Raw genomic sequence first — 12563 nt, forward strand, 5'->3', positions numbered from 1 at the left:
CCAGTGCTCATCCCAAAAGGTGCCCTCCTCAATACCCATTACCCACCCCCTCCTCCCTCCCACCCCCCATCAACCCTCAGTTTGTTCTCAGTTTTTAACAGTCTCTTATGCTTTGGCTCTCTCCCACTCTAACCTCTTTTCTTTTTTTTTTTCTTTTTTCCTCCCCCTCCCCCATGGGTTCCTGTTAAGTTTCTCAGGCTCCACATAAGAGTGAAACCATTTGGTATCTGTCTTTCTCTGCATGGCTTATTTCACTTAGCATCACACTCTCCAGTTCCATCCACGTTGCTACAAAAGGCCATATTTCATTTTTTCTCATTGCCACGTAGTATTCCATTGTGTATATAAACCACAATTTCTTTATCCATTCATCAGTTGATGGACATTTAGGCTCTTTCCATAATTTGGCTATTGTTGAGAGTGCTGCTATGAACATTGGGGTACAAGTGCCCCTATGCATCAGTACTCCTGTATCCCTTGGATAAATTCCTAGCAGTGCTATTGCTGGGTCATAGGGTAGGTCTATTTTTAATTTTCTGAGGAACCTCCACACTGCTTTCCAGAGCGGCTGCACCAATTTGCATTCCCACCAACAGTGCAAGAGGGTTCCCGTTTCTCCACATCCTCGCCAGCATCTAGAGTCTCCTGATTTGTTCATTTTGGCCACTCTGACTGGCGTGAGGTGATACCTGAGTGTGGTTTTGATTTGTATTTCCCTGATAAGGAGCGACGCTGAACATCTTTTCATGTGCCTGTTGGCCATCCGGATGTCTTCTTTAGAGAAGTGTCTATTCATGTTTTCTGCCCATTTCTTCACTGGGTTATTTGTTTTTCGGGTGTGGAGTTTGGTGAGCTCTTTATAGATTTTGGATACTAGCCCTTTGTCCGATATGTCATTTGCAAATATCTTTTCCCATTCCGTTGGTTGCCTTTTAGTTTTGTTGGTTGTTTCCTTTGCTGTGCAGAAGCTTTTTATCTTCATAAGGTCCCAGTAATTCACGTTTGCTTTTAATTCCCTTGCCTTTGGGGATGTGTCGAGTAAGAGATTGCTATGGCTGAGGTCAGAGAGGTCTTTTCCTGCTTTCTCCTCTAAGGTTTTGATGGTTTCCTGTCTCACATTCAGGTCCTTTATCCATTTTGAGTTTATTTTTGTGAATGGTGTGAGAAAGTGGTCTAGTTTCAACCTTCTGCATGTTGCTGTCCAGTTCTCCCAGCACCATTTGTTAAAGAGGCTGTCTTTTTTCCATTGGATGTTCTTTCCTGCTTTGTCGAAGATGAGTTGGCCATACGTTTGTGGGTCTAGTTCTGGGGTTTCTATTCTATTCCATTGGTCTATGTGTCTGTTTTTGTGCCAATACCATGCTGTCTTGATGATTACAGCTTTGTAGTAGAGGCTAAAGTCTGGGATTGTGATGCCTCCTGCTTTGGTCTTCTTCTTCAAAATTCCTTTGGCTATTCGGGGCCTTTTGTGGTTCCATATGAATTTAGGATTGCTTGTTCTAGTTTCGAGAAGAATGCTGGTGCAATTTTGATTGGGATTGCATTGAATGTGTAGATAGATTTGGGTAGTATTGACATTTTGACAATATTTATTTTTCCAATCCATGAGCTGGGAATGTCTTTCCATTTCTTTAAATCTTCTTCAATTACCTTCATAAGCTCTCTATAGTTTTCAGCATACAGATCCTTTACATCTTTGGTTAGATTTATTCCTAGGTATTTTATGCTTCTTGGTGCAATTGTGAATGGGATCAGTTTCTTTATTTGTCTTTCTGTTGCTTCATTGTTAGTGTATAAGAATGCAACTGATTTCTGTACATTGATTTTGTATCCTGCAACTTTGCTGAATTCATGTATCAATTCTAGCAGACTTTTGGTGGAGTCTATCGGATTTTCCATGTATAATATCATGTCATCTGCAAAAAGCGAAAGCTTGATTTCATCTTTGCCAATTTTGATGCCTTTGATTTCCTTTTGTTGTCTGATTGCTGATGCTAGAACTTCCAGCACTATGTTAAACAACAGCGGTGAGAGTGGGCATCCCTGTCGTGTTCCTGATCTCAGGGAAAAAGCTCTCAGTTTTTCCCTGTTGAGGATGATGTTAGCTGTGGGCTTTTCATAAATGGCTTTTATGATCTTTAAGTATGTTCCTTCTATCCCGACTCTCTCAAGGGTTTTTATTAAGAAAGGGTGCTGGATTTTGTCAAAGGCCTTTTCTGCATCGATTGACAGGATCATATGGTTCTTCTCTTTTTTTTTTGTTAATGTGATGTATCACGTTGATTGATTTGCGAATGTTGAACCAGCCCTGCATCCCAGGAATGAATCCCACTTGATCATGGTGGATAATTCTTTTTATATGCCATTGAATTCGATTTGCTAGTATCTTATTGAGAATTTTTGCATCCATATTCATCAGGGATATTGGCCGGTAGTTCTCTTTTTTTACTGGGTCTCTGTCTGGTTTAGGAATCAAAGTAATACTGGCTTCATAGAATGAGTCTGGAAGTTTTCCTTCCCTTTCTATTTCTTGGAATAGCTTGAGAAGGATAGGTATTATCTCTGCCTTAAACGTCTGGTAGAACTCCCCTGGGAAGCCATCTGGTCCTGGACTCTTATTTGTTGGGAGATTTTTGATAACCAATTCAATTTCTTGGCCGGTTATGGGTCTGTTCAAGCTTTCTATTTCCTCCTGATTGAGTTTTGGAAGAGTGTGGGTATTCAGGAATTTGTCCATTTCTTCCAGGTTGTCCAATTTGTTGGCATATAATTTTTCATAGTATTCCCTGATAATTGTTTGTATCTCTGAGGGATTGGTTGTAATCATTCCATTTTCATTCATGATTTTATCTATTTGGGTCATCTCCCTTTTCTTTTTGAGAAGCCTGGCTAGAGGTTTGTCAATTTTGTTTATTTTTTCAAAAAACCAACTCTTGGTTTCGTTGATCTGCTCTACAGTTTTTTTAGACTCTATATTGTTTATTTCTGCTCTGATCTTTATTATTTCTCTTCTTCTGCTGGGTTTGGGGTGTCTTTGCTGTTCTGCTTCTATTTCCTTTAGGTGTGCTGTTAGATTTTGATTTTGGGATTTTTCTTGTTTCTTGAGATAGGCCTGGATTGCAATGTATTTTCCTCTCAGGACTGCCTTCGCTGCGTCCCAAAGCATTTGGATTGTTGTATTTTCATTTTCGTTCGTTTCCATATATTTTTAAATTTCTTCTCTAATTGCCTGGTTGACCCACTCATTCGTTAGTAGGGTGTTCTTTAACCTCCATGCTTTTGGAGGTTTTCCAGACTTTTTTCTGTGGTTGATTTCAAGCTTCATAGCATTGTGGTCTGAAAGTATGCATGGTATGATTTCAATTCTGGTAAACTTATGAAGGGCTGTTTTGTGACCCAATATATGATCTATCTTGGAGAATGTTCCATGTGCACTCGAGAAGAACGTATATTCTGTTGCTTTGGGATGCAGAGTTCTAAATATATCTGTCAAGTCCATCTGATCCAATGTCTCATTCAGGGCCCTTGTTTCTTATTGATCGTGTGTCTAGATGATCTATCCATTTCTGTAAGTGGGGTGTTAAAGTCCCCTGCAATTACCACATTCTTATCAATAAGGTTGCTTATGTTTATGAGTAGTTGTTTTATATATTTGGGGGCTCCGGTATTTGGCGCATAGACATTTATAATTGTTAGCTCTTCCTGATGGATAGACCCTGTAACTATTATATAATGTCCTTCTTCATCTCTTGTTACAGCCTTTAATTTAAAGTCTAGTTTGTCTGATATAAGTATGGCTACTCCAGCTTTCTTTTGGCTTCCAGTAGCATGATAAATAGTTCTCCATCCCCTCACTCTCAATCGAAAGGTGTCCTCAGGTCTAAAATGAGTCTCTTGTAGACAGCAAAGAGATGGGTCTTGTTTTTTTATCCATTCTGATACCCTACGTCTTTTGGTTGGCGCATTTAATCCATTTACATTCAGTGTTATTATAGAAAGATACGGGTTTAGAGTCATTGTGATGTCTGTATGTTTTATGCTTGTAGTGATGTCTCTGGTACTTTGTCTCACAGGGTCCCCCTTAGGATCTCTTGTAGGGCTGGTTTAGTGGTGACAAATTCCTTCAGTTTTTGTTTGTTTGGGAAGACCTTTATCTCTCCTTCTATTCTAAATGACAGACTTGCTGGATAAAGGATTCTCAGCTGCATATTTTTTCTGTCTAGCACACTGAAAATCTCGTGCCAATTCTTTCTGGCCTGCCAAGTTTCAAAAGAGAGATCAGTCACGAGTCTTATAGGTCTCCCTTTATATGTGAGGGCACGTTTACCCCTTGCTGCTTTCAGAATTTTCTCTTTATCCTTGTATTTTGCCAGTTTCACTATGATATGTCGTGCAGAAGATCGATTCAAGTTCCGTCTGAAGGGAGTTCTCTGTGCCTCTTGGATTTCAATGGCTTTTTCCTTCCCCAGTTCAGGGAAGTTCTCAGCTATTATTTCTTCAAGTACCCCTTCAGCGCCTTTCCCTCTCTCTTCCTCCTCTGGGATACCAATTATGCGTATATTATTTCTTTTTAGTGTATCACTTAGTTCTCTAATTTTCCCCTCATACTCCTGGATTTTTTTATCTCTCTTTTTCTCAGCTTCCTCTTTTTCCATAACTTTATCTTCTAGTTCACCTATTCTCTCCTCTGCCTCTTCAATCCGAGCCGTGGTGGTTTCCATTTTGTTTTGCATTTCATTTAAAGCGTTTTTCAGCTCCTCGTGACTGTTCTTTAGTCCCTTGATCTCTGTAGCAAGAGATTCTCTGCTGTCCTCTATACTGTTTTCAAGCCCGGCGATTAATTTTATGACTATTATTCTAAATTCACTTTCTGTTATATTATTTAAATCCTTTTTGATCAGCTCATTAGCTGTTGTTATTTCCTGGAGATTCTTCTGAGGGGAATTCTTCCGCTTGGTCATTTTGGATAGTCCCTGGCGTGGTGAGGACCTGCAGGGCACTTCCCCTGTGCTGTGGTGTATAACTGGAGTTGGTGGGTGGGGCCGCACTCTGACCTGATGTCTGCCCCCAGCCCACCGCTGGGGCCACAGTCAGACTGGTGTGTGCCTTCTCTTCCCCTCTCCTAGGGGCGGGATTCACTGTGGGGTGGCGTGGCCCGTCTGGGCTACTTGCACACTGCCAGGCTTGTGATGCTGAGGATCTGGCGTATTAGCTGGGGTGGGTAGGCAAGGTGCACAGGGGCAGGAGGGGCAGGCTTAGCTCGCTTCTCCTTAGGTGATCCACTTCAAGAGGGGCCCTGTGGCAGCGGGAGGGAGTCAGATCCGCTGCCGGCGGTTTGGCTCCGCAGAAGCACAGAGTTGGGTGTTTGCACGGAGCGAGGAAGTTCCCTGGCAGGAACTGGTTCTCTTTGGGATTTTGGCTGGGGGATGGGCGGGTAAATGGCGCTGGCGAGCGCCTTTGTTCCCCACCAAACTGAGCTCTGTCGTCCGGGGGCTCAGCAGCTCTCCCTCCCTTTGTCCTCCAGCCTTCCCGCTTTCCAAGCAGAGCCGTTAACTTATGACCTCCCAGACGCTAAGTCGCGCTTGCTGTCGGAACACAGTCCGTCAGGCCCCTCAGCTTTTGCAAGCCAGCCTCCGGGGCTCTGCTTGGCCGGTGAGCCGCCCCTCCGCCCCGGCTCCCTCCCGCCAGTCTGTGGAGCGCGCCCCGCCTCGCCGCCCTTCCTACCCTCTTCTGTGGGCCTCTCGTCTGCGCTTGGCTCCGGCGACTCCGTTCTGCTAATCCTCTGGCGGTTTTCTGGGTTATTTAGGCAGGTGTAGGTGGAATCTAAGTGATCAGCAGGACGCGCGGTGAGCCCAGCGTCCTCCTATGCCGCCATCTTCCCTCCGGTCCAAGATATAATAATTTTAAATGTGTACTGTATTATATCTAACAGCAATCTCAAATACATGCAGCAAAAGTGATAAGATAAATAAATCCACAATTGTAATTGAGGTCTTCGACCCTCTTTTCTCAGAATTAGTGGACAAAGAATCAGCAAGGTTATAGATAAACTGAACACCACCATCAACCAACTGGATCTAATTGACATTTATAGAACACTTCACCCCAAAGCAGCAGAATACACACTCTTTTCAAATGCACATGTAACATTAGGCAAGATCAATTACACCGTGGGTCATAAAACAAACCTTAACAAATTTAAAGAATTGAAACCAAACAGAATGTGTTATCTGACAATAATGAAATAAAACTCTAGAAATCAATAATAGAGAGATCACAGGAAAATCTCCAAGAACTTGGAAACTAAACAATACATATCTAATTAATTCATGAATCAAAGAAGTAGTCTCAAGAAAAATAAAAAATGTACAGAACACAGAGAAAGCGTTACAATGGTGGAGGAGTAAGGCAACCCTAAGCTTGCCTCCTCCCCCCATACAGACAGATAAATATTGAAACATTCTGAAGAACCAAGAAGTTAATTAGAAGCCTTAGAGAACAAAACTGCACATCTACAAACAGAAAAAAACAATGGGTGGAAACTTGTCTTAACAAGCAGACTGGGGGCACCTGGGTAGCTCAGTCAGTTGAATGACCAACTCTTGATACTAGCTCAGGTCGTGATATCATGGTCATGAGATCACATCCCACATTGGGCTCTGCACTGGGCATGGAGCCTGATTAGGATTCTTTCACTCACTCTCTCTCTCTATCTCTCCTCTCTCTCTCTCTCTCTCTTTCTCTCAAAATAAATAAATAAACACTTTTAAAAATGAATAAAATATGGGCCGAAGATCTGATACACATTAAAAACAATGACAACAAACAACAACCAGACCAAAACACACATAGGATCCAACTTTTATTATTTTTTTAAATTTTTTAATTTCAATTTTATTTTATTATTTTTTTCCTCCAAAAGGACAAGACAGAGTAATTCACCCCAAAAGAAAGAACAGGAAGAAGTTATGGCCAGGGATTTAATCAATACAGTTATAAGTAAGATGTTTGGACTAGGATTTCAAACAATTATAAGGATCCTACTTGGGCTTGAAAAAAGCAGAGATAAAAGATAAAAGAGTTAAAATCTAGTCAAGCCAAAATTAAAAAGGCTATAACCGAGATGCAAATCCAAATGGATATCATAACAGTGAGTATGGACAAAGCAGAGAAATGAATTAGTGATATAGAAGATAAAATTATGGAAGATAATGAAGCTGAAAAAAGAAGGAAAATGGATCATGGATGTAGACTTAGGGAACTCAGAAACTTATCAAAATGGAATAACATTCATATCATAGAAATCACAGAAGATGAAGAAAGAGAAAAAGTGTCAGAAGGTTTATGGAGAAAATTATAGCTGAAAACTTCCCTAATCTGGGGAAGGACACAGACATCAAAATCCAAGAAGCACAGAGAACTCCCATTAGATTCAACGAAAGCCAACCATTGTCAAGGCATATCATGGTCAGATTCACAAAATACACAGACAAGGAAAGAATCCTGAAGGCAGCAGAGAAAAAAGTCCTTAACCTACAAGCGAAGACAGATCACATTTGCAGCCAATCTGTCCACAGAAACTTGGCAGGCCAGAAGGGAATGTCAGTATATATATAATGTGCTGAAAGGGAAAAATATACAAGCAAGAATACTTTATCCAGCAAGGTTGTCATTCAGAATAGAAGCAAAGATAAAGAGTTTCCCAGACAAACAAACACCAAAGGGGTTCTTGACCACTAAACCAGCCCTTCAGAAATATTAAGGGGGATTCTTTGAGTGGGGGGAAAAAGACCAAAAGCAACAAAGACTAGAAAAGACCAGAGAACATCACCAGACACAAACTCTACAGGCAAAACAATAGCACAAATTCATATCCTTTACTAAGGACTCTTAATGTAAATGGACTAAATGTTCTAATAAAAAGACATAGGGTATTGGGACTCCTGGGTGGCTCAGTCGGTTGGGCATCTGACTTTGGCTGAGGTCATGATCTGGCTGTTCCCAAGTTCTAGCCCCGCATCGGGCTCTGTGCTGACAACTCAGAGCCTGGAGCCTGTTTCGGATTCTGTGTCTCCCTCTCTCTCTCTGCCCCTCCCCTGCTTCTACTCTGTCTCTCTCTCAAAAATAAATAAACATTAAAAAAATATTTTTAAAGACATAGGGTATCAGAATGGATTAAAACAAAAAACAAGAAACAAGACCCAACTATGCTGCCTACAGGAGACCCATTTTAGACATAAAAACATTGGCAGTTGAAAGTGAGGAGATGGAGATCCATCTATCATGCTAATAGGTGCCAAAAGAAAGCCAGAGTAGCCATACTTATATCAGACAAGCTAGATTTTAAACCAAAGATTGTAAGATGAAGAAGGGCAATATATCATAATTAAGGGGTCTATCCATCGAAAAAAATCTAACAACTATAAATATTTATTTCCCCAACTTGAGAGCCCCCAAATATATATATATATATATATATATATATATATATATATATATATAACATAAATAAACTCATTGATAATGATACAAAAATCTATGGGGACTTTAAAACCACACTTTCAGCAATGGACAGATCATCTAAGCAGAAAATGAAGTAGAAAACAATGGCTTTGAATGGCCAGATGGACTTAACAAATATACTCAGAACATTCCATCCCAAAGCAATGGAATACACATTCTTTTTTTGAGTGCATTCTCCAGAATAGATTACATACTGGGTCACAAATCAGCCCTTAACAAGTACAAAAAAAAATTGAGATCATACCGTGTATATTTTGAGACCACAACACTATGAAATTTGAAGTCAGCCACAAGAAAAAATTTGCAAAGACCTACTAAGAACATCCTACTAAGGAATGAATGAGTTAACAAGGATTTTTTTTTAATTTTTTATATGAAATTTATTGTCAAATTGGTTTCCATACAACACCCAGTGCTCCTCCCAACAGGTGCCCTCCTCAATGCCCATCACCCACCCACCCCTCCCTCCCACCCCCCATCAATACTCAGTTTATTCTCAGTTTTTAAGAGTCTCTTATGGTTTGGCTCCTTCCCTCTCTAACTTTTTTTTTCCCTTCCCCTCACCCATGGTCTTCTGTTAAGTTTCTCGGGATCCACATAAGAGTGAAAACATATGGTATCTGTCTTTCTCTCTATGACTTATTTCACTTAGCATAACACTCTCCAGTTCCATCCACGTTGCTACAAAAAGCCATATTTCATTCTTTCTCATTGCCAAGTAGTATTCCATTGTGTATATAAACCACAATTTAAGGACATGGAAGCAAATGAAAATGAAAACAAGACAGTCCAAAACTTCTGGGATACATCCAAGACAGTGCTAAGAGGGAAGTATATTGTAGTACAAGCCTACTTGAAGAAGAAAGAAAGGTCTCAAATACACAACCTAACCTTACACCTAAAGGTGCTAGAAAAGGAACAGCAAATAAAGCCTAAAGCCAGCAGAAGAAGGGAAATAATAAAGATTAGAACAGAAATAAACAATGTAGAAACAAACAAACAAAAAAAACCCTGTAGAACAGATCAATGAAACTAACAGCTGATTCTTTAAAAGAATAAACAAAATTGATAAACCCCTAGCCAGGCTTATCAAAAGAGAGAGAAAGAGAGAGAGAGAGAGAGAGCGAGCGAGCCCAAATAAATAAAATCACAAATCAAAGGGGAGAGATCACAACCAACACCACTGTAATACAAACAATTATAAGAGAACATTATGAAGAATTACATGGCAACAGACTGGTCAATCTGGAAGAAATGGATAAATTCTTAGAAACTTACAAACTACCAAAACTGAAACAGAAAGAAATAGAAAATTTGAACAGACCCATAACCAGCAAAGAAATGGAATAAGTTATCAAAAATCTCCCAACAAAAGTCCAGGGCCAGGTGGCTTCCCAGAATTCTACCAGACATTTAAAGAACAGTTAATACCTATTATTCTCAAACTGTTTCAAAAAATAGAAATGGAAGGAAAACTTCCAATATCATTCTATGAGGCCAGCATTACCTTGATTCCAAAACCAAAGACCCCACTAAAAAGAAATACAAGCCCAAATCCCTGATAAACATGAATGCAAAAATTTTCAACAAGATACTAGCAAATTAAATTCAACAGTACATTAAAAGAAGTATTCACCATGATCAAGTGGGATTTATTCCTGTGTTGCAGGGCTGGTTCAATTATTTGTAAATCAATCAATGTGATACACCACATTAATAAAAGAAAGGATAAGAATGATATGATCCTTCCAATGCAGAAAAAGCCAATAAATGCAGAGAAAGCATTTAACAAAATACAGCATCCATTCTTGATAAAAACTCTCAACAAAGTAGGGATAGATGGAACATACCTCAACATCACAAGGACAATATATGAAAGACCCACAGCTAATATCATCATCAATGGGAAACAACTGAGAGCCTTTCCCCTATGGTCAGGAACAAGACAAGGATGTCCGCTCTCACCATTACCATCTAACATAGTACTGGAAGTCTCAGCCTCAGAAATCAGAAAACAAAAAGAAATAAAAGGCATCCAAATTGGCAAGGAAGAAATCAAACTTTAACAATTTTCAAATTTTCACCATATTCTACTCTATATAGAAAACCCAAAAGACTCCACTAAAAAATTACTAGAAGTAGTATATGGATTCAGCAAAGTGGCAGGATATAAAATGGACATATAGAAGTCTGTTGCATTTCTGTACACAAATAACTAAGCATCAGAAAAAGAAAGCAAGGAACTGATCCCATTTGCAAATGCACCAAAAGCAATTAGATGCCTAAGACTAAACTTAACCAAAGAGGTAAAAGATCTATACTCTGAAAACAACTGACGGAAAGAAATTGAAGAGAACACAGAAATGGAAAAGCATTCTATGCTCATGGATTGGAAGAAAAAACAGTGCTAAAATGTCTATAGTACCCAAAGCAATCTACACATTTAATGCAATCCCTATCAAAATACCCCCAGCATTTTTCACAGAGCTAGAACAAACAATCCTAACATTTGTATGGGACCACAAAAGATTCTGAATATCTAAAGCAATACTGAAAAATAAAGACAAAACTGGAGGCATTACAATTCTGGATTTCAAGCTATATTGTAAAGCTGTAGTCATCAGACAGTATGGTACTGGCACAAAAACAGACACACAGATCAATGGAACAGAATACAAACTTAGAAATGGAACCACAACTTATATGGTCAACTCATCTTCAACAAAGCAGGAAAGAATAACCGATAGAAAAAGAAAACAGTCTCTTCAACAAATGGTGTTGAAAAGACTGGACAGCAACATGCAGAAGAATGAAACTGGACCACTTCTTACACTTTCCACAAAAATAAATGCACAATGGATGAAAGACTTAATGTGAGACAGGAAATCATCAAAATCCTAGAGGAGAACACAGGCAGTAACCTCTTTGACTTCAGCTGAAGCAACTTCTTACTAGACACATCACCAAATGCAAGAAAAACAAAGCAAAAAATGAACTATTGAGACCTCATCAAGATAAAATTTCTGCACAGCAAAGGAAACAATCAACAAAACAATAAGACACCTTATGGAATGGGAGAAGATATATGCAAATGACATATCGGATAAAGGGTTAGTATCCAAAGTCTATAAAGAACTTATTAAACTAAACACCCAAAAAAACAAATAATCTAGTTAAGAAATAGGTAGAAGAAATAAATAGACACTTTTCCAAGGAAGACATCCATATGGCTAACAGACACATGAAAAGATACTCAACATCACTCATCATCAGGAAAATACAGATCAAAACTACAAAGACATATCACCTCACACCTGTCAGAATGGCTAAAATTAACAATGCAAGAAACAACAGGCATTGGCAAGGATGCAGAGAAAGGGGAACCCTCTTGTACTGTTGGTGGGAATGCAAACTGGTGCAGCCACTCTGGGGAACCATATGGAGGTTCCTCAAAAAGTTAAAAATATAACTGCCCTATGATCCAGCAATTGCACTATTGGTTTTTATCCAGAGGATACAAAAATACAGATTCAAAGGGGTACATGCACCTCAATGTTTATAGCAGCATTATTAACAATAGCCAAGCTATGGAGATAACCCAAATGTCCATCGACTGAAGAATGGGTAAAGAAGATGCGGTATATCTATACAATGGAATGATACTCAGCCATCAAAAAGAATGAAATCTGGCCATTGGCAATGTCATGGATGGAGCTAAGTGAAATAAGTCAATCAGAGAAAGACAAATACCATATGATTTCATTCATATGTGGAATTTAAGAAATAAAATAGATGAATATATGGGAGGAGAAAAAAAAGTTAGAGGGAAACAAACCTTAAGATAATCTTAAAGATAGATAACAAACTGAGGGATAATGGAAGGAGATGGGTGGGGGTGGGGTTAGATGGGTGATGGGTATTAAGGAGGGCCCTTTTTGTGATGAGCACTGGGTGTTGTATGTAAGTGATAAATCACTGAATTCTACTCCTGAAACCAATATTGCACTGTATGTTGACTAACTAGAATTCAAATAAAAATT

The sequence above is a fragment of the Leopardus geoffroyi genome, chromosome X, assembly GCF_018350155.1.
Source record: "Leopardus geoffroyi isolate Oge1 chromosome X, O.geoffroyi_Oge1_pat1.0, whole genome shotgun sequence".
In the NCBI taxonomy this organism is placed as follows: domain Eukaryota; kingdom Metazoa; phylum Chordata; class Mammalia; order Carnivora; family Felidae; genus Leopardus; species Leopardus geoffroyi.